The sequence below is a fragment of the Struthio camelus genome, chromosome 1 (assembly GCF_040807025.1).
Source record: "Struthio camelus isolate bStrCam1 chromosome 1, bStrCam1.hap1, whole genome shotgun sequence".
Lineage (NCBI taxonomy): Eukaryota > Metazoa > Chordata > Aves > Struthioniformes > Struthionidae > Struthio > Struthio camelus.
Window position 1 is genome coordinate 198157227 of NC_090942.1, and position 23295 is coordinate 198180521.

The 23295-nt window shown below is 39.1% G+C and overlaps 1 protein-coding gene across 4 annotated transcripts in view; it reads left to right on the forward strand.

Moving 5' to 3' along the window:
• The window catches only part of STARD13 (StAR related lipid transfer domain containing 13), a 328326-nt gene that overhangs the window by 137884 nt on the left and 167147 nt on the right, over positions 1-23295 (forward strand). The gene's annotated exons all lie outside the window — the stretch shown is intronic.

Here is a 23295-nt window from a genome sequence, read left to right on the forward strand (position 1 = left end):
TGCTTGAATGATTTGCTTAATTGAGGGCAAACGACCTTTCTAAATTGTAATGAAGTACCATTATGAAATACAGAGAAAAGAAACAGCCTCCTAGGGTGTAAGGTTACTGGAATTTAGTAACAGCCTCACCGTTTTGCAAAAAAATCCCTTCAAAGTCTAAGCGAATCCTCATTGCCACAAAAACCTTTGCCAGCTAGAACCACTTAAATAAATCATAAAGCAGCTAACTTCTGGAGCCACCTATTTCCTACTGCTTTTTGTGTTTTGTTAGTCAACATGTATGCAGTGTGTGTTAATTAAAATGAAAGCAGTTGGACATCTTTGTTCGAAGTATCACTTTGTCCCTAAATGACTTATCATCTTCTTTGGCCTGAAGGACTAGTTTAAACCAGTTTGCAAACTCAGTGATCTCTTCTTGCTCAAAGTAGCATTTGTCTCTGCTCTAAATTGCATCTTCAATTCTTTCCAAGGGCTACCTTAACTCTGTTATGAACAGATGAATGAATCCTTTTGCAGCTGATGTTACCAATTCAATGGCTCCGCTGGCAAACATGCTGACTTAGCAAAATGCCAGCAACCCTGGCCTAGAAAACCAGGGTCTCAGTAGGCAGTTCTGCGCTCGTGTACATAACATCATGTCAACCAGATATGAAGGCTGTTGAACATAGTATAAATATAAGTATTTTCATTCAAGTTCTGTGCATATTAACTTTTTCTGCTTTACAAGTTATATGTGTGTTCAATCCGTGTTGGTGTTTGCCAATGAACAATATGCCTACGCTTTTCCAAAGCTAAACGTATTCCATCAGTTTTGAGATTGATTTAGCAATAATTTTTTATTGTTTTTATCTGCTTGGAATAAAATATTTATGTGACACTGAAGGCTTGCTTTGTAAAGAAAAGGAAAACACATCCATGGCATATAAATTTTAAAGAAAATTGATTATTTTAAAAGCAGTCCTATTTTTGACTATGATAAATGTTTGAATTGTTTTTCTTTTATGATAACATAAATTTTGGCACTGAAAGAGAAATAAAGTTTAGCACCCATCTGACAGAACATGATGGTTGAAAATTTGATGTTTGCAGGCATGAAAGAAGAATGACAGGTGACTTTTCAGATGCAGTCTGGTCACTGAGGTGGAACTTTAATCATGGAATTCTATTATATGATAGAGCTGGTCATAAATTTATCATTAAAATACTTCTGGCAGAAAATGCCAATTTGTTAAAACTGAAGCGTTTTATAGGAAAAGGCTACCGTCCATTACTTTCTATTTCAAATCATTTCTGTAAAATAGGTGTATAATTCTTGACCTGAGATTTTTTTAACAGTTTTCAAAATGAAAAGCTTTGATTTTTATTTTTAAAACTTTTGGCTTTGAAATGTAACTTATGTCATGGTAAAAAAAAAAAAGAAAGAAAAGGAGTGATTAAAATCAAAAACATTCTTGAAACTATGCAATTGACTATATCTACATCATAGACAGGGGTAGGGCAGGTTCTCTGCAGATTTTCAGTTCACAAACAGTGAGTTTTTCTTGCGTGTGCTAGGTAGGAAGTTTTTTCTATTTCAGGATTTCTTATGTGAGAAGAAGACCCCTTCCTACCCATATCTGTCACATACAGAATGCAATACTTTTCTTCTCAAGTTCATTTTCTGCACTGCTTTTCTCTTGAATTGTCATTTCTTCTCATTCTTCCTCATTCCTTTTATTTTGTCATTTCACTTTCTTCCCTGACCTCTTTCTCCTTCTAGTTTGGGTGTCTCTTTCTTCTCTCAGACTTGGCTGTCATGGCCCAAAAGAATTGCTTTCTGGACGTACTGGAAGAATGTAGCGGGACACCCCTTCCTTCCCCGCCATACAGCCTCAACCATTTAGGAGAGAGATGTCTCACCTAACTTGAGTGCAGCAGGAGCTTCTGCAGTGGTGCTGAAGCTGGGGCAGGGGGATCGTGCCGTGCAAGGGAAGACGTTCCCACGGCTGGGCAGCAAGGCTGTGCTGACCAGGCCAGGATGGCATGTGTGTGGTTCTCCTTGACTTCCAGTCCTTCTCCACATAAACCATATTTGTCTGGGAGGGAAAAACACTGCCCTTTGGACTGCTGCTCTTTCTCTTATTTGCATTTTATTAGCTTTTACAAATAAATGAAATATTTGGGGGATTCCATTTCCTGGATTTGCAGTGAGCACTTCGCAATATGTTAATCAGAATACATAAAAAGTTTCCTGAGGAAAGCTGCAGCAGCACAGCCCCACTCAGGGCCCCAGAGAGGCAGCTGATGGAGTACCAGCGCTGCTGGAAGTGGTGTTACCGGCCAGCCAGGCCTAGTAGCTTTATTTCCAGAAGTAGTAACACTAGTATTTTGAACTGTGCATGCATTGGAAATAATAATGTTCTGACCATTAAAAAAAACTGAGAGTTAGGGAAGAATATTGAATACTGGTAAGAGATGATTCTGGAGGATTCAATTTTTTCTGCTTGCTGTTTTCTTCAATAGTGTCAGGGTGACACTGAGCGAGCCCCAGGGGGTGGCAGAGGCAGCCTCAGTCTTGGCATTGGGCACCACCGTGGGGCCAGGGCCAGGTGGTCGCCTGCAGGTCGGGGGCCCCATGGCCAGGCAGGGGCAGGGCCGTGGCAGGGCTGGAGCCAGCACCGCTGCAGCATCGCGGGGCAGGCACCGACAGCCCCAGGCTGGGCTGAAATAGGGCCCTGATAAGTGTATACCATATGCCACAGTAAGGTTTCCATTTCTAAAAAACAGTTGCAGACTTTTGCACCCAATCTACAATAACAGTTGTGAAAAAACTTCAGCAATAAGTTCCAGGTCTCATCCTTTCGGAAGAAAAAGTGGGCTTGGAGTTCAGGCTTCTTTACAAATTTGGCTAAGTGTTTGTATAGCATGGTTAACTACAGAAAATAAATGTGAGTTACAAAACTTACTATAAATGCTCAAACATACTATCTGTAAGAACTCAAGTCGGGGCTGCACTTTTAGAAGCAAAGTTACGATTATCTGCAGGTAGCTCCTGCTGTTTTCAGGATAAATGATTGGTATAGCTGAGAAAGCAGGCCACCTATTTAGAAATCAAAATTTAGGTCTTGGAGTTTGAAAATGTATAAAGACTTGGAAATGTATGTAATTCTATACTGCTAAGTAAATTTTATGTTATTAGAAGTTAGTATGTTCAGTTGCAAAATGAGGTGTCATGCAAGGTTGATGAGCTCTCAGCACTATCCTATGCACTCACCATATTGTTGCTGCCGTGTCGAAAGAAAGCTGCACGCCTGTGCTTCGAGATGCAGATGGCAAAGTGCAAGTGACAGCTGTAACAAGAGAGAATATGCATACTTTACAGTAGAAAAGCTGGCTTTCACTTAGACGGGCCTACCATTACTCTGAAGGTTAGCCAATTGTCCTTTGGCTCCATTTAGAAGTATTAGACAAGAAGATGGTTCACAAATGCTCCATACAGAACTTGTACTACTAGTACACAGTGATATGAATAAGTAAGCTTTATGAATATGTATAAAATATCGTATTCTGTGGCCTTATCAAGATCTTTTAAAATACCAGCTTCATCCACTGACCCATACTTTCTTTCAGAATTAGCATGGCTATCCTGATGGTAATTGCGGTCCTAACCATTAGATCATATTCCCAGTGTCGTTAATAGGACTGCCTAAATCCCATCACTATCCAAGAGACCACTCTGTTCAAGTCATCATCATCAATGCTTTTCTTCCCATATTGCCAGGTACATAACACCAAAACCAAGCTGCATCAGCTCTCCCCATTCTGGACTTGTAACCCAGGTCTTCTTAATTTGCATGCTGTTGCGCTGTAGAGCATGCCTTGGCTAACTGCTCCTTCTCTTACAATGAGATTGCTAAAGAAACACTTCTTTAACTAGCCTATTATGAGTCACTATTAAAAAGTGTGTGCCTTAGACTTGAAAAAACAAACCCTGTTCGTGTCCTAGGTTTAACACAAGTTTAAAAAAGGCAAAATCATCTCCTAAAGTATTTGAAGTTCAGTTTTCACATTCTGAAAACTTGTTTGTTTGTGTCTGCGTGTGTGCAGGAATTGTGATAGCAATAATAAATGACTCACACCATTACAAAATGAGAGCTGAACTCAGGAGCAAAACTAGTCACCTCTAGATTTAGCTGTAAAGTCCCCTGGATTTAAGTTCCCTGAAGAAGCCCTGACTTGCTATGCTAATTTTATTTTACTTGTATCATTCTCTGATTCATAGCTGTACATGCTACAGAGTCATTAAAAATAATAACGATGATAAAATTCAAATAGTGTCAGGAAACTTCAGAGCTAAAGACCCTCAAACAAAACTCAGCTTAACATTAATTTTCTTCTCCCAGTAAAGCTCAACCTGTCCTCCATAGGCTCAGTATGTAAAGGGGGCCTTGCCTTCAGAAATGTTGTATACACAGAACTACCCAGTACAAGTGAGAGATCACAGAAGAAAGAAAAAGGGGAGGGTAGAGAAACTGCAAGACTGCAACTGGGTTACTCAAATGGGTAACTAAAAGCATCTGCTCTTTTGCAAGATAATCCTTTAGATGATCTGTGTGTGTGTGTGTGTGTGTGTGGTGTGTGTGTGTGTGTGTGTGTGTGTGTGTGTGTGTGTGTGTATGTGTGTGTAGACGCACGTGCACAGGCATGCATGTTTTTATTAGTTCTTACCCAAACCATCACCTTGACTGAATGACAACAGCCATTCCTAGTGTACCTCTTAGTAAATTGTTCTGCTCAGTTTGAGCATTCTAGCTGCGTAATGTGGTTTAAAGTTAGCACCATACAGCTCAGGATGATTAACACAGACCATGCTAGAACATTGGTAAGGAAAATGAGCTTATTTTTACTTTGTTGAAAAAAATTTGAAATTGGTTTAAAGGCTGACACATCTTCTAATTTAGTGGTATATCTGAAACGCTAAATATAGCAGCGCGCTGGTGTATTTGCTGATGCATAGTAATGTAGTCTCCAGCAGAACAGCGATGGGCTGGCAAGGAAGATGGTGCACTGCAGTAATACAATAAAATCCTCATGTGACCTTGGCCATTTCAGAAGTACTTTGTGGATAATTGTGTATCCTTGACTGATAAATTACAAAATTCAAATAGAGGCAGATGTGGTTCTAGGGCTTTGACAAATAGCCTGATCCTGCACTACTTGCAGGCACTGTGCTGTTTGACTGCAAGGAGAGCTCTCCATAGCCTAAGAAACAGGAACTGCCCTATGTAGCAGTTCTGTATGAACTACAGATTCTGGGATGCAGGAAGGAACTGCAGCTCCATCTGGCTCTTGTTAGAAACTGCAGGTGCTTGACTCGTTGCAAGATCAACCCCATAGACGGTGGTTCCTACTGAATACATATTTTTGTATGGTCGTATAAACATGAATCTTTGCATTTTACCTTTGCTGCAGTCCCTGGGCAAGAGTTACAGGTTGATTGGACTGTGTACAGGAATATGGATGTCACTCACAGAACCAAAATCTGTCCTAGGATTTTGCTCTTGATTGCAGGGAGGTGAAGAAAGTAATGTCTTTCAGCCTTCTACTTGGCATGATTTCTCCTGCCTGGAAAGTGTGTTGGGGAAGGAGCTGAGGCTGCGTCCGTCTGAGCGCCACTGTCTCATCCTCCGCATGGGAGAGCACCAGCTAGACCAGATGTTCTGCAGGCCCTCCTGAGACCTGTGTAGCACTCCAGACTCATGCTGCCATTACTTCAGTGACAGGAGTTACCCAACATTAGAACCTGACCCTAAAGTTTTGGGGAAAATAAAACATTCTAATCAAATAGTTCCTCTGCATTTACTAGAAATCAGAGTGGGGTCACTTTGTTGTGTTTACAACACCCAAATGGCAACATTTACTTTAGGCTGAAAAAGTAACAGGCTGTTTTCCCTTGCAGTGGTGTAGTGAAAGTGAAATAATGAATAAACTCAGTTGTTTGGTGGCCTAGGTCTGTTGAGTGGCTAAACTCTATATTACTCAAATTAGAAGTAGGTAGGCTTTCTACTTTTCCTGTAGTCAGTGGAGGAACCTGTGGATACCCTGCACAGATGGTCCTTTCATTTGGCACTTCTTCTAACTCTCATAAGGTGCCAGATTCTCACCATTAATTATAAAAACAGGATGAGGAAATTAGTTGCTTTGCTTTGGCCTCTAAGTTTGGCTCCTGCAGTTAGGCAGTGAGATTGCTTCTTCCTCCTTATATGTTCTGTCCATAATCAGAAACAATAGAACAGATTCCTTCTTTGTTCTTCTAAAAAGGAAAAACCTTTGATACTCTGCTCTAACTGATGTATTGGGGCAGCTGAGCCGAAACTGTGATCCTCAGCTCTCAGAAGCAAGAGGAAAATGAAAACTATTACTATACATATTTAAGGGTATTGCTGTTGCAAAAAGAAGTGTAGATTAAAAGCATGTTTATTTATTGTTTTAATACTTGAATTATAGACAAAAGCTTGATCTATTCAGGCATGCTCTAGATTTCATATGAGAAACTTCTCCAGCCAAGAAGCAGTTATGTTTAAAGGCATTTTATACTTATATGCAGTGTCATTCTAAACGTCTTTCTCCATTTCGTTGCTCTATAGTTCTTTCTGTAACTTTGATTTTTAGTCAACGTTTTTAAGAAGAAAGAAAAATGTTTGAAAGATTAACACTGGCAAATGGTAAATACAATATCTATTCAATAATTGCACAAAATATTGAAGATTTTAGAATGAAGATATTGTAAACATTTTTCCTATTTTGACTCATTTGTGTTTATAGTTTGGACTAAAGACAGTTGAACACTAAACGGCTGATAGATGAGCTTCGATCTGTAACTTCTCACGGGACTTAAAAAGAACAGACAAGAACCTTGCTGTAAATGATGATCTAATGCAGGCTGATAAATTGCTCTAAATTTTTACCTCTGTTGGAATTAGAGGTTACTGCTTTCCAGCACCTAAGTTCAGACATCGAGTAGTAAGATTGTGGAGTCATTTTCTTCTATGTCTGAGCTGATGGCAATGGTTTTGAACAGCCATATTCAGCTCCATCTCATCTGAGCAATCCATTTTCTTAAAGCTGGCATTTTCCAAGAATAATGGAAGACAACAGATTTTGTCATTTAACATTTATTCCAAATGCGACAAAACCGCCTGGAAAATTTTCACTAAAAAGAAGCTTGTATATCTGTTTTCTGTTTTAAGTAGTTCTTTCCCTCAGACCTCTCTGATAACCGAAGTGTAAGAAATATGCTTATATTTCTTACAAGGTATAATTTCAAAAATGTAAAGATTAGACATTTTGGAGTATGTAGGCAACTAAATAACTCTTCAGGGTTTTATAATGCAAACTAAATGTTACAGCGCTCAGAGAGAACACATGTGGAAGAATGAGCCTTTTGCTTTCACAGAAAGCATTTCTAAAGGGTAACAATTCCAGCAAGTTTAGTGTTTCACACTAAACAATATTTTCCTTATATAACAATTCTCTATGTATGTTCAGTTTTGCTGTGTAACTACTTAGGGTCAATCCCCAAAGGGGTAACTTGTGAGTTTTTGTGCTAAATTTGAGTGATATGAAGCCCCTCTCTGAAAGGCTTGGGACAAAAGATGGATTTTACATTGTTTCTTTGTTTGTAAGTCAGGCAGTCAAGGATGGAAGAATGCTTTTGGCTGGAACACGTGCTTAGCATAAGTTATTTGATGCAATAAAGCTACCCCATGAAGCAGCTAGCTTCTGACCTCTTGCAATATATATGGCCCTTAGTTGGCCACAATCAGACTATACCAGTGGTTTTATACCACAGTTGGAACCTCTGCTCTTGAAAGATGACCATGGTAGAAAAGACACTTTATCTGTATTGCTGGGGGCTGACTTGCTGGAGAGCAGCTCTGCAGAGAAGGATGTGGGAGTCCTGGTGGACAACAGGACAACAGCAGAGCATGAGCCCCCGGGGCAAAGAATGCCAATGGTATCCTGGTGTGCATTAGGAAGAGTGTTGCCAGCAGGTTGAGGGAGGTGATCCTTCCCTTCTACTCAGCGCTGGTGAGGCCACCCCTGGAGTGCTGTATCCAGTTCTGGTCTGGGTTCGCCGGTACGGGAGAGACATGGGCGTGCTGGAGTGAGTCCAGCAAAGGGCCGCAAAGAGGATTTAGGAATGGGAGCATCTGGCGTACCAGGAGAGGCTGAGAGAGCTGGGACTGTTCAGCCTAGAGAGGAAAAGCCTGAGGGGTGAATCTGATCAACGTGTATAAATATCTGAAGGGAGGGTGTCAAGAGAATGGGGCTAGACACTCTTCAGTGGTGCCCAGTGACAGGATGAGAGGCAATAGGAACAAACTGGAACACAGGAAGCTCCACCTGAACATGAGGAAAAACTTTTTACTGTGAGAGTGACAGAGCACTGGCACAGGTTGCCCAGAGAGGTTGTGGAGTCTCCATTCCTGGCGATATTCAAAAGCCATCTGAATAGGGTCCTGGGCAACCTGCTGTAGGTGACCCTGCTTGAGCAGGGCGTTGAACTAGATAATCTCCAGAAATCCCTTCCTTCTGTGACTCTGGAACTGACTGTGGTCAGTGATACCAGTTTATACTTTTGTAAATATCAGTGTAATGAAACCTTTGACTTATTTCTGGCATTAGGATTGAACCTAGGGTGTTTAGGTATGAGCCTCAACACCTTGAACTTGAGTGAGAGCCACAGTTACTTGAAGCAAGTAATCATTGTATAAGCCTCTCCCTAAATACAATGGGACTGCCAGAGGAGGGCCAAGAGCTATACAGTGTTAATATCAATCACAGAGGCACCAGCCTAAGAAATCGGAGAGTTGCTTTAGCAAGCTTGTAAGCTGAAAATCATCCAGTCTCTGCCCTTCCTATTCTCTATATTAGATTCCATCCGGGCCAGCAAGTTGCTATGATAGAGATGCGCTTACAGATGCTGGTATTTACTGAGCACTCAGCACACAGCCATAACAAATTAGTAATCTCCACCATGCTGTCAAGCCACGGCTGAAGTGCAGCAATAGAAGGAGGCTGGACCTGCATATAAAACAGAAAAGATGTGCCAAAGCCATCCCATGTGTAATTCCAGGAATACAATGGCATTTGTGAGTCATAAATTTAGCTCTGTGCATTTATGAATGCAGAGCAATAGGAAAAGCAAGTTCAAGAAAACAGCTGGCAAAAAGGTTGGCTTGTATATGGATATTATTAAGTGGATCTGAAATTGCTATTCATTCTATTCTTGGTAGTGTTGGCTTTTTTACAAGGGATCTGAGAACATAAATGACTCGAGGCTTTTGTTTGAGATTTGTTTATATTAGGTACATATCTACTCTGAATATTTCTCAGTTCCCAAAGATGCTTTTATATAAGGCTAGTATGCATGTCAGGAAAGTTTGTTTTAAAGCAAAAGAACAACTTTTCCCCAGTGTAATTTCTGTGAAAATTAATGGTTTTACACCAGAACTGAACTAGGCACCAATTTAATGATAGTTTAAAAACAAGCAATGTGATTAAACAGCAAGTTTCCGAGCACATTCTATGCAAGACAGGTATACCTGACTGCTATTGTAGGTTTTCAGTATCAATTACAAATTGATGAGTATGAAACATAGACTGTGAAGTAAGTAATGTTTGAAACGTAGTTTGTATGACTTCTAGGTGGAAATTTACGGGAATCCTGAATATATTGTTAAGCAAAGTTGATTTAAAAATTCATTTCTTTCACAAGCTATGACCGATTGTATTTTTTGAATTGCCCCCTCTGTATATGTTGACAGTTAATGCTGTCATTGTATATTGCCTAGTTATAAATGTCATTTTCTGGAATTCGTAGCTCACCAGGGAGGTAAAGATTTCTCCTTACTGTAAATTCAGTCCTTACTGCAATATGTGATTATATGTGATATTCAGTTAACATTAGGATAATCCTTGTAAGTGAAATAATGCTTGCTTGTTAGAAGATAGGAAAATGACTGAAGTTATTATCACTGAAGTTATTAGACTGGGTGAATGGTTTTCAAGTTCATAATTATCAATTTCTTTAAAAATTCACCTTAATTCTGAAAATAAACACATTCTAGAATAGAATCTTGCCATTTTTTCTTCTAGAATATTAAGGATTCCTCCTTTGTACAGCCTAATTTTGTGCCCGTTGCAGTCACTGGCAACTTGATGGGTAGGATTAGTCTCTTAATGATCCATTTATATCTGTATAGAAATGTATTTCATTTGTATCTGTAAAGCAAAAAAAATCTGCACTTTTCACAGGATTTCAGAATAGAATAACCCCTCTAAATGCATGAGGAAATGTGAAGCTCAGGAACTATGCCTTTCATAAAATATGTATGGTTCTTTTAGCAAAGTCTTTAAAATAAAACTTACCTAGATTGCTAATTTAGTCATTTATTATTTTTAAAATCTTTGTACTGAGGTAGTAACAACGGGCCTCAGACATGGAGGAGTATCCTTTTCAGCTACAGCACTGTGCAGACATAAGGAGAGTCCTGGCCTCGCAAACCTTTACAGCCTTACATTGTCATTAATATTCTTCATACAAAAAGGTGACTGTTAAAACATTTACATTTGTTTCCAATTCAACACTTTAATCATTTATAGAGAGCTTATTTTCACAGACTTTATTTCATGGAGCCAACTGGCGTACAGGTTACCGGGAGTGCTTTGCCGTGCCCTTTGTCCGCGCAGAGCTCATCGCCAAGAAGACTTATGTTGGCATTAGGGTGACACAGCAAGCCTCCGTATCTATGTGCCAGTACGCTCATCTGAACTGTTAGCATTGCCTCAGCCAGCAGCAGATCAAGGCTTCTTAGTACAGAAAAATCAAAGAATGAAGGCCTAAGGCACAGGATGTTGGTGGACCACTCCTGCCAAAAAAAGAAGGATCTGGGATAGAAAAATCAGAGAACTGTTTTTACTATGCCTTCTCCCCAAGGGAGTGGAGAGGGAATGTGGAAAGGAATAGTTACAGCATCCCAAGACTGACTATTCTTCCTTAGAGCCTTTCCCAGAAGTAGTTGCCTCACTATCCATGCCAGGCCTCCATCAGGATAAGCTGCTAGTTTTGTTTTCCGGAGTGTTTTAGTAGGTAAATTGGGCACAAGGCCATAGGTATTTTAACACTGTTAGAAAACTGCTGTTGTAGGCATCTGTTTGTTTTACAAATTAAGTGCCTATAGTTAGTCCTACTTTTCACCCTCTTTCCCTTCTTGCTCAACAGCACTTTCTCTACAGCTTGGATTCAGAGCTCTCTGCAGTCTCCTTTGATATCAGTGGTAAAACGCAATGGGAACTTCTGAAGTTAAAACTCCTTTAAATTTAAACTTCCTTCTGCTATATTTTCACCTATTTATAAGGCAGATAAAACTGGTGCGGTATGTTCAATGGCTGGATGAAGTACTGGAGAACTCAGTTAAAACATTCAGTAACATATTTTAAAATATACCTTTTCTTTTGTTGCTGTGCTCCTTTTCTATGGCCCCATGGTCTTGGAATTTCGGAAGGATAACAACATCCAAATATGGACAATATTCAGAGGTCAGAAATACGTATTAAGTTACATGTGGGAAAGCAAATGAATGTATACAGAAATATATGAGTGACTCTAAGTTGCTACAATGTGTTTGTGGAATATTGATATAAGTGTAATATATTGTGCTTCCTCCTTGATTAGACCCCACGTCTTTTGATCACTGGGCAGGAAATACGTTTAATCTTCAAGTGTTCATTTGCAAGGGCTTCACTTCGTAACGTGCAATACAATTTGAATGGATACATGGAAAATGTTTTCCTTTCCAGCAGTTTTGTTCCCTTGGCCTTGATTCTTCTTTTACCAGTCTGTGGTAAACTGTCATTGACAATGTCAACAGGGGCCAGGTGGTACCATAAAATTCGGTAGCTCTGTTGCGTAGGGCTGCTGGGTTATTGTGTATGTACTGCTATCCTTGGAAACCGCAGAGCCACCTCTGTGCTGAGCTTATTTCATGATTCTTTTAGATGATATAGAAAAGCATCTCCTGCGTTTTGGCAGGAAACACTCTCCAGGCACACTTCGGACTCTTTTCTTCTCTTCTTCTCCAAAAAGTGAGCAAAAACTCTGTCAAGAAAAAAAAAAAAATCTGTTTGGGCCAGGAACAGAGGCAGCTGATACTCAGCTAGTTATTTCGATTGCCTGGCTGGCAGGGTTGGGGGAACAGATAATGTCAAAATTTCCTCTGCATTCCAGATCTGTTTTCTTCCTAAGGTTAGCAAGCTGCTAGTGTGACTTTTCGCAGTCAACCTTTCCCACAGTGAGTAAGACTTATCTGACAATGGAGTTAGTGTCAAGTGTCCAAAACTAACGAGAGATATCTTCCTTTCACCACTCCCATGCTATTATTGCTTATCATTGACACTCTCCAACTTAAATGACTGGTTAATTTACAGACATACTGGGACAAATTCCCTTCTGTTGCAGCTCCATTTTGTTCACTGGAGTTACACTAGGAACGAGTTTGGCCTTAGGTGTCTGAAAAACACAAGTGGTAAGAATGTGCCACCAACAGAATCAAGAGCGGTGCAGCAGTCAAAACAAGAAGGAAGCCCTGAGCTTTGGCAGGATTCCCACTGCAGATTTCTGGAGTGTGATCCCACAAGGTGTTCATGTTTTACAGCTGCTGCGGCAAGAGAAAAGTTGTTTTTCAACAGCAAAATAATTCCAGTGTCTCCACTTCAAAAAGTAGCATGTGTTAAAAAAATTCAAAAGCGGAAATAAGTCTTAGGATTTCAGAACACAAATTCTATTGAGAATCACTAGGAATATCCTGTTAAACCTGTTAGATACTTTTAAAAAATGAAAGTGAAACTGAAACATATTCCAGCTGAGATTTTCAAATAAGCCTAGAATGGTTAAACACTGAAATCCCATGAAAATTCCACAGGGAACAGGACATATGAGATGGAATTCATCCCTCCAGCTTTAACTGAAGTCTAAGGTGATCTTCGAGGCACTTTTGCCATCAGTGGGGACAGAGGGGCATTTTCAGAGGGTAGCATCTTCTTCAGCAGGCTGTCCTCTGCAGGTCTTCTATAGCACCTCTTCTAAGCAGCTGTCTTTGGGTGGAATGAATAACCCTCTGAGAGACATTCCTCTCCCTCCCTCCCCTCCACCTTGTTCATTTTCTCTTTTAACAATTAGTGCCTAAAATTAAGGGATATGAACCTTACACCTTTTCAAAAATTTTTAGCATTTATGATTCACAGATTAAATTAAGGTACAAAGTGTAATAACAACCATTTTAAAATTACATTTAACTCAGTTAATTCACGTACAAGAAGAGTACGTAATTCACGTAAGAGTACGTAATTCACGTACAAGAAGAGTCTCTCAGTACAAGAGAGACATGGCACTACTGGAGAGAGTCCAGCGGAGGGCTACCAAGATGATTAGAGGACTGGAGCACCTCTCCTATGAAGAAAGACTGCAAGAGCTGGGCCTGTTCAGCCTGGAGAAGAGAAGATTGAGAGGCGATCTCATCAATGCGTGCAAGTATCTGAAGAGGGCGTGTCAAGAGGATGGGGCCAGACTCTTCTCCGTGGTGCCCAGCAACAGGACAAGAGGCAACGGGCAGAAACTGAACCACAGGAAGTTCCACCTAAACCTGAGAAAAAACTTCTTCCCTGTGAGGGTGACAGAGCATTGGAACAGGTTGCCCAGAGAGGTAGTGGAGTCTCCTTCGCTGGAGATATTCAAAACCCGTCTGGATGTGATCCTGGGCAATCTGCTCTAGAGGACCCTGCTTGAGCAGGGAGATTGGACTAGATGATCTCCAGAGGTCCCTTCCAACCTTAAACGATTCTGTGATTCTGTGATTCAGTTAAGCTGAACTTGCAGCACAGCCAACAGTGTATCCAAAGCACTTTGTTCATTGCCATGCACAGGTCTTCACACCACTTCCTGCTTAAATGTCATTTTCGTCCCTTATAATCTTCTAGACTTCCCTATATCTGTTCATTTCCTATGTCCTCCTTTGTGCCCTCCAGTTATAGTTTTCCTCCTTGTCATTGCCATTCACTATTCAGTTTCCTCTTAAATGCACTATCACTGCATAGTCTGGTTACTCTTCTTCTGCTCATGATGCCTTATGATGGTTTTTCTTCCCTCCTTCCTTTCTATTTGTCTTTCCTGTTGTCTCTGTCGCATACCTCTGTGTTCTCCAGAACTCCTCAGTCCTCTTTTTTTCTTGGCTAAATGTGTGTTCTGCTGGTTAATGGACCTATCGTGGCTTCTCATGACATCACGCATGGATGATGTTTCATTGATTGACTGAGGATTAGTCAACTGTCCTGATACTAAAAAGCAAGCTTTAAAACTGGGGACAAAAAGTTGAAGTTTTAGATTCCTGTTTATTGCCTTAACTAAATGGCCTGATTTTCAGAGAGGACTTCAAAAGTGGCTGATGAGTGGTAAGCACTTTTGAAAAATCAGACAGTGACTTGAGTAAAAATCTACCTTAGAGAAACAGTTTTAAAAATCATAATTTTTTTGGTGCCCAGCCAGAGTACTTCCAGACTTAATGGCCAGAAATGAGCACATTCTGGAGTCCTCATTGCAAATAAGAGATGAAACAAACACTGTCAGAAACTGAGCTGTCAAAAGAGGAAGTTTTGGAACAAACTGTTTAAAGAATACACTCATCAGTTCACTTGTTCTAGACAACCAGAATGATACTCATATTTGAAGATGAAAAGAAGTCACTGGTGGCAACACAAACAGCTTCTCATAATAATTATCGTATATGAAACAAAAGAAACAAAAGAAACAAAACAAGTTATAGTGAATGAGATGAGAATATAGATGTAGGAACCAGTATGGCTGCGTAAAAAGAAAATCCTTGCTCCTGCTGGAAAAAACAGGAAGAGATAAAACTTATCTATCTGAGCTTTCCAAACTAGTGTTCTAGAGATCTTTGAAATACATAGGAAAGAACCTGAGAAATTGAAGTGTGGGAAGAAAATTTTGGTCATAGAGCATATGCTTTACAAAATAGCTCATAAACCCCCAAATAAAACTTGTCAATTTTCAGAATGAAGAGAGGCTAATAATGGGTTGCCTAAAAGTCTTTAACTAAGACAAGTATCATTTAAAGCTTCATTATCTTGACAAGTGAGTGAACAGATGGTAAAATCTGTAGTGAACTCCAGATTTCCTAGGGTTCTGAAGATTAGAAAGATTTCTGAGAATCAAATTCAAATCACCAAAGCAAGGTGATTTGACAGCCTCAAAGCAGATGGGATTTCAATTTACTTAAGCATGAGGTAATGCTCAGGAATGATCTGAACCATTCATTGATACTGCATTCTTAATGAAGTGTTACCACTTCAGAAAAATATCCATGCAACATTATGGATAGCTTAATTAAAGCAGCTCAGTGAAAACAGCTGTTCAATTTGCTGCTCTAGTCATGAAAGCAAATAGAATGCTAATTTATATAAACCATAAAGAACAATGTTGATATTATTATAATGCCATCATATAAATTCAGGGAACCATATTACAGTGACTTTCAACACTGTCAACCTTACAAAACTGTCTACAAAAATAAACATTCAGAGAAGGCAGTAAATGATATACAGGGAAGTTATAATTATTTTACTTAAGAACTAATAAAAAATGTTGCGGCAGTAAATTGCTATTCACCTTTAAGTCACAGGGATATCCAGTAAACATAAGATACACAACAAGTAGCACTCTAATGTGCTGGAATCTGATCCCCAATTAATGAGTGTCTTCAAATCAGCAAGAAACTGAAGGCTTTATGTTCACAAATTCTTGAAAAGCAACATAAGAGAGAACAGGGAAAAGCAAGTACACATACTGGATTAAATCTTTCAGCGAAGAACATTGGGATTTTGATAATTTTTACTTCAGCAAGTCAAGAATTTCACCATTAATGTAAGGTTGTCGTTAGTGCTCCATGCTTGGTCTAAATCGTGAGGGAGGGAGAGACTGAAGAATGATTAGAGAGGTTTGTGTATGAAGCTGCCTCTAGTGATAATGATGAAGGCCTTGAGTTTCATGACTTCTACAGGTAAAAGTGTATTTTCTAGCTGTACAAACTAAAGTAAGATGCTACTGTTCCTTTTTAGTAGTGCATAAAACCCACTTTGCATTTACCTTGCCCAGCTATAAATGATGACCTATAGGACAGAAGGGAGGAGGATAAATCCAAGTGTATTTGAGTCTTAAGGGAGGATGAGGTTTTCCAGGTGAAATAGTATTCCTTAGAACTTAACTGACAGCAATAAACTACTTCGGATCTCTGCAAAACCATTTAGCAACATTTCAGAATAGAAATTAAGTACAGCCTCCAATCTGAGGCCTTAAGACTAGTGTATGGTTTTCATATTTACATCTTATACCTTTTTCCCTTTAGCAGTGACATACACTAAAATATTTTTAAGGCCTGAACTCTGAAACTACATACCTGATAATTCCAGTCAAATTAACGTGAAGGATTACTTAGTATAAATATTCTCTCTGCCTGGCGAATTAAATCCCCTTCCCTCTTTAAAAGGAACGCTGAGTAGATCTTGCTGAGTTATATCCATTTAGCACCTAATCTCCAAGAAATTTTTCTAATGTAAATGATTCTGAAAATTTTAGTGATATGTAGAACAGTCTCAGGTAATTACTACTGGACCAATTTACATCAGCACAAAATGACAAAAAAGCTATTGAAGTGAAGTGAGTCTGTATGACAGTAGTGAAAGTAACCAATATGAAGAACAGCCATATCTGCAGCAGACTAAAGATGTCCTGACATTATTCATAGAAACCAATTTCACTAGAAATGATTACAACACTGAGAACGAACTTTGGAGCCAGTAATACATATAGGTAAAATTACAACCTTTTCCTGCCTTCTAGAGGCGTGGTCCTGGTCCTGAATGCATATCATTTGCATTTGCAAGGCACTTAATTGATGTCAATAGGAACTCTATATGTGGAGTGTCAAAAAAGTGTGTCTCAATAGTAAGAGGAGGTGCCAGGCCAGCTTGGACATAGTGCTCCGAGGGAGTGCGAGGGAGAGCTGAAGCCTGCTCCAGCCTGTTCCTGGAGTCAACTTTTCAAGTAATATTGAATAAAAAAATGAGCATTTCTGGAAACAGCTGTGGTGGCATTATTAGTAAGAGAGCAGTGGCCGTGACCTTGGTAATCATTCAGATGCCACCTCTGCGCACAGCAGCGGTTGCTGGGGGGACACTTCCTTACACTCTCTCTGCCAGTTTGCCTTTGGCATGCCAGGCCAACTACAGAGTAGTCCCTGCCCATGCCTTCTTTGGGAATTTCCAAGTTGCACTACCAAGCTTCTCCAAAGGAGTTTGATGTTACTACTGCCGTAATAGTAATTTAATGTCTCTATTACAAATTCAGTTCTGTAAAAAGCAAATGTAGATTTTTGTTGTTTTTGCCTTGTACATGCAGAAGACCTGAGTCTTATCTGGGAGACCACAAGAAGTTATGGTGTGAGTGGTGGACTATTTCGTTTTCCTTTTCCGTAGAGCATGATTACACAGCAGCACATTGGTGCTCTCATTAAGTCTGCAATACAATGACACATGCTGTAGCTTACCCCTCTCTTCATATATGTGACATTGTCCGTATACAAATGTAACATAGCTTTGTTTTCAAGATATTAAATCTTGAATGAAATTACACCATTATGAACTGTTTTTGAACACCCTCAACCTAAACAAAAGGTAGGAAGAGCATAAACAAAGCAAAGGTGAAGAAGTCGCAAATATTTTCTGCACTTTCAGTTTATAGCTGTTTATGCTTTTGCTTAGTTGATCGTATGAAGCCATTACTAAATGAATATTGGATTTCTTTTGATAATTCTTTTCCCCAAAAAACTTTCTCCTGTAGTTTCAAGGGCAGTACTACAGGCTTGTTGGTGATTCAACCGAAAAAGTAAAACTCTCAGTGAGTCACAGTAAATTGTTCTCTGCTCAGCCCTAAAAACTGAAACGCCAGTTGTTACTGCTGACTTGTTAATATAACACAGACATTGACATTTCCTGGTTACTGTAAACACTGAAATGCTTTGGGAGTTAATGGAATACAGGTGCTGCCTGATGCTACCAAAATGTTCTCACAGAAACAGAGACATTTTTGGATAGAAAGAACTGTAGATCCAACTAGTCCAGCCCCTTCTTCACAGCATGAATATCCTGCGTCTCAGTGGGAATAGCTAGATATGTTAAATGTCATGAAACAAGCATTCTTCCTAACCTCAAGCTCCTTTATACTAGCAGAAGTTGTGGTATCACTTAGACTGGTAAAATGCAGTTCTGTAAAGCCAGAACTTGGTGTTGGAGGGGGCTCAGATGGGCGCCAAATCTGTTTGGGAAACCTTCAGAACAGCAGTGTGGGAAATGAGCCCTAAATAGCTACCACCCTTCGTTTTGAGTAAAACTCAGTCAATACCATTAGTAGCTGATCGGCCCTTCTTTGCAAAGGTGAAATTTAAGATCACCCTTAATGCAATCACTACAAATGCAGGAGAATTGTTTAGGCCAATAGAGATTAACTTGGGCCTTGGCCAAATTTTGATTCTGGTCGTTACAATTTGCCTACCTGAAATTGGATCCACTACTCCAACAGGACACAGCACTCTTTATTTCCTGTCCAAAAACGTTAGCAGTGTTGCTCTACTCTGTTACGCAACTGCTATGTTTAACTGAAGAAATGGCTGCATTTCAGTTTTATTCTATATTATTTTAATCTGTTAAATAAGTTTTTTAAAAAAGCTGTGCAATAAGTAATGAATAAAGCTTTGTAAAAATCCATAGCTTGCAATATATTGTTATTTGGCAAGATAGTCCCATCAGTCAGTAGCCTGATTACTAATAAACTGTTGTGCATACGTGTATTTGTGTATCTGAAAAAAGTTTTTACTCTTACAATTAAAGTGGTTTTGGCAACAATTCAGCTGCATTATTGTTAGAACCTGTTGTCAAGACTGGTCATGTTTTCCATGTAATCCAGGAGAGCTATAAAAAAAAACAACAAAAAAGAACAAGCTCCCAGGTCTCTGAACCAGCATCCAGACACGGCATGTGCTAAATTAGCACTGACTGCTTTAACTTTCTGTTTACCCAAATGTTCCCATTATTGCTACTGTGATGATAATAACAGTTGGATGTTTGGGGAAAAAAATCCTAGTTTAGACAAGGTCCCAATGCAATATTAAGGAAATGAGTACTTTGAGAGCAAAGAAAGATGTAATTTAGAATAACATATTTTTGTTAAGCAACTAAAGCAGAAAAAAGAAATCAGACACCAGAAGCTGAAATAAGAAGAACAGGGGCAATTTTCTGTGCTGAGACATTTTTCATTTCAACATAGCCGCTCACTTTTTCAAGGATTTTAGTCACCTTAAAATTCAAGCTCACACTTTATTTTAAAGATATCCACAGAGCATCTTACCAGAGGAAGTAGAAGGTTATTGGCACATGTTCTATTCTGTCCACTTTTCCTCTGTTGTCAGAGAGATGTGCAAAGGTTTTTGTGGCTGCAATTCTTCGAAGAAAATTTCAGCTTGTCTTAAGTATAAGCTTTGTTCTCCACCATTCGCTAAAGGTGCTCTGTTTACTTAAACAGTAATTCAGCCAATGACAATGTGTGCTACAATTACCTCCCTATCCCTTTTTTCACCTTTCTCCTAGAACAGGCCGTTCTCCTACCTGTCACACAGGGCCTTCACCTGGAATTCGTCATTCTCCCATTACAACTTAGGCTCAGTTAAGGAGACAAGTGAAAGAAGTATTTATGTTAGAGGTGTTATTCAAAAAGAATCTGTAAGAACTAGACACAACTGAGATGTAAGAAGTGGAGAAAAGTCCAAGTTAAAGTTGGCCAGAATGTGAAAATCCTGTTCCAGGGTAAAATCAGGAAAAAGCAGTTATTTGCTAGAAAAAAACCTAAATTTTCTCTCAGTAAATTTTGATTCTGTTAATCGCCCTTTCTCTTGAAACAAGTGGAGGCTAGTTGGCCTAATGCTGTAGGATCTTTCCCTACCTGTCATTCCTTCAGGATTAAAGGCTTGACTCCCATGAACCATTTGTACAGGATGTCAGTCTTCATTGCCTACTTGTTAAATTTTCAAATACAAATTTGCATGCTTTCCCTTAAACTGCCCATCACTCTTGGGAAGTGAACTTCTCAATATATAAAAGCATCACATTAACCTCCTTTGAGACCCTCTTGCTGACTCTCTTTTGTATCAGCACCTCCAAAAAATAATTCTCATGTGTTAACACCATTAGTTATTAGACTGGCCGATATTGTTTTATTGTTCTCTTGTACTCCACCCTTCCTACCCCAGTTAGCTTTTTCTCTCCGCTGGTGTCTTGTTTCATCTTTAGTGTATAATCTCCTAAGGACAAAGATTATACTTGTGCTCCATCCAGTTTCTGGTTCTGGGTGCTTTGATAGTATAGTTTATTATTAATAATAATATACCATCCTCCGTCATATGAACAGATGAAAAGCTTTATTTTCCCACTCTCTCTCTCCCCTTCCCAATTGCAGAAAGAGAGCTGGAGTACAGTAAAACAGCAGATACTTTGTTACTGTAGTCTGTATCTGAGCATAATCAGAGCCTTTTCACATGGTATACTGCAAAAAGTCCAATTTATTTCAGCGTTAACCACTGTGAACAAAACTGAAAGAATTTGGCCCCCAACTAATGCAAGACAGCATGCAAGGGATTTTCAGTACTCTGCTCTTGGCAAAATGTGGAGTGACCCTTTTCCAGAGCTTTATAAAGCTGAAATTGAAAAGGATGGGCACCTAGGTGCCAATCGCTTGATCAGAAGGGAAAGAGTGATGCTGTTTTATAACTGATTACCATAAAAGGTACCTTGAGATAATTTGCATATGTAAATAACAAGCAAGAAGAGCGTGCCAGAGAACAAGCTGGGACATTTTGTCCTTGCTCACAAAGATTCTTATTTTACTCTCTCTAAACTGTTTGTTTGTTTACTTAGATGTAAAAGATGGGCACCCTACCCATATGCCCTTGGCACTTTTCACATAACTGCAGAACACAGAATTAGTATGCAGTTCACTTCATTCTGCCATTAGGAAACCAAGTAACTGTGAAAACCTCAAATCCTTTCTTCTCTTCCAGTGGTGACCCAGACTTACAAATTTTCCCTGCTTTGAAATAGTGAAAGAGAACATCAGGCTTAGGACATTTGGCCTCTGAAAGAGAACAAATTCCAGAGCTTTAGGACTCCCAAAGAGATAAAGATTGTTGCCAAAGTTATAAATATCACTTGATGTATTTATATTTAGGCTGTCTGAGCTGTCTGAGCTATTGTTTGAAACTATAAAAGCCCAGCAACACCATTTTGAGTATAATAAACTTGAAGAAGTTTCATTAATTTAGGCACGGTTCCTGAAGTCTTAGGAATATTATAAAACTTGGTATTACCGTGATTAGCGTCAGATTGCCCTCATTGATACTGTAGTACAAATTGATTTCCTCTATTGTCTTATTTCTTTTTAAGAGATGCAAGTGTAAGGAGCTTATGTCCACCAAACAGCATACAATAACCAAGGCTGTACTCTTCTGATGTTTTTCTCTGCAAAACATACCCTATTTTTTTCTTCTACAAGCAAATAAATATTTTGAAGTGGTTATACTACTAAAAAATCATATCTAAAGACTGGAAGAAAAAAAGGAAAGCAATTTTCATTTTATTGTAGTCTTTCAGTAATTTGCGACTGGCAAATCAAGACGCTGTCATCTTCTTCTTTAGGCCTGATTCTCTTCTTATTAAAAGTATAGGAGTTTTTACAATGACTTTATTAGGACTAGATCAGGCTACATAATAAAACCTGTAACAAATTAAAAACATAGTGCTAATTAGAGGCCAGATTATTATATACTATCAATTAACTTGGCATTTAATTACCACGGTGATTGGGAGGAACTATAAATTGCTAAATATATAATTAGAACATCAGACTTCTGTGCCACAGTGGCATCAGAGCACGACCATAATTAGCTAAGATTTTTTCCTAAAATTTTACATGCTTGCAAGATTTTGAGGAAGACAAATACCACTTTCGTTCCTGTCAATATTCTATTATCAGTAAGAAAAGACAAATATTGTAATTCAACTTCTTTTGGGGCAGCTGGGCATTTTCTGCTTTTTTGATTATCACGTGTAGTATTTTTATTACTCTGAACATAGTAACATTTTAGAACGACTAGTAGGAAGTAGAAAAACTGCTGTTTCTGTAGAAAATGTGCTTTCCTTTTTTTTCCCCCCAGAAATGTTATCTGTCTTCTTCAGGATACCCGAATGTTTTAAACTGTAGGCAAGAGCACTGATCAGTTGGCTCCTGATGCCCTTACCAACAGCTGAAACTGTGTGGAGGAGGTCCAAAACTTTAGCTCTTAGTCACGTTCTCTAATGTCCTAAAAGGAAGTGAAACATCTTTAACCTGTGAATGGTCTCTAACACATACGTATATGTATCTTTGAGCAGGTTATGTAGCACATAACCTTTATTTTAACTGCTACTATTGGGTGTAACACATGAAAAATATCTGTCTTGACAACCGGACTTCTGAACAGCTGACTGTTATCATTAAAGGCATAAAATAGAAATCAGCTAGTTGCCATGTAGGATATATTCTCATTACTCCGTGTACTGTTTTCTCTGGGGAGAAAAGTACAGTGTCTGGCCTTGCTGCTGGATTGTGTTTTCCACAGTGATGGCAAGGACCTGAAACTAGTCCGGTTCTTGTCGGGGGGCGTCACGAGGTTCGGACTGGCCTTGCCAGTTCCGTTCTGCTGCTGATTATCAAATACAGCCGTGTCACTGGCGTTTGTCTTAGTGACTTGCCGGTTGCTAAGAGGTAATATGGTATTGGCAATTGCTAATATCTAATTGCTAATATCTAATTTGATTTGCATTGTTAAGGTTGTTTTTATTAAACCTATTCAGACAGGAACATGTTCGGTAACTTAAAGTAACATCTTAAAACAACATTTTAAACATTTCTGAAGCTGATAGATTAAGTCCTGTCCTCCTACAGATTTTTTTGTTTTTTGTTTTTTGATGCATTAAGGGAAAGTTATTTTTCACACACCTTATTTTAACATGTTCCTTGGTATGGCCTCTGCATCCCTCCTACTTGCCTTTGTAGAATGATCCTCTCCTTCTTCCCCCCATTTTTTGGTATGTTTT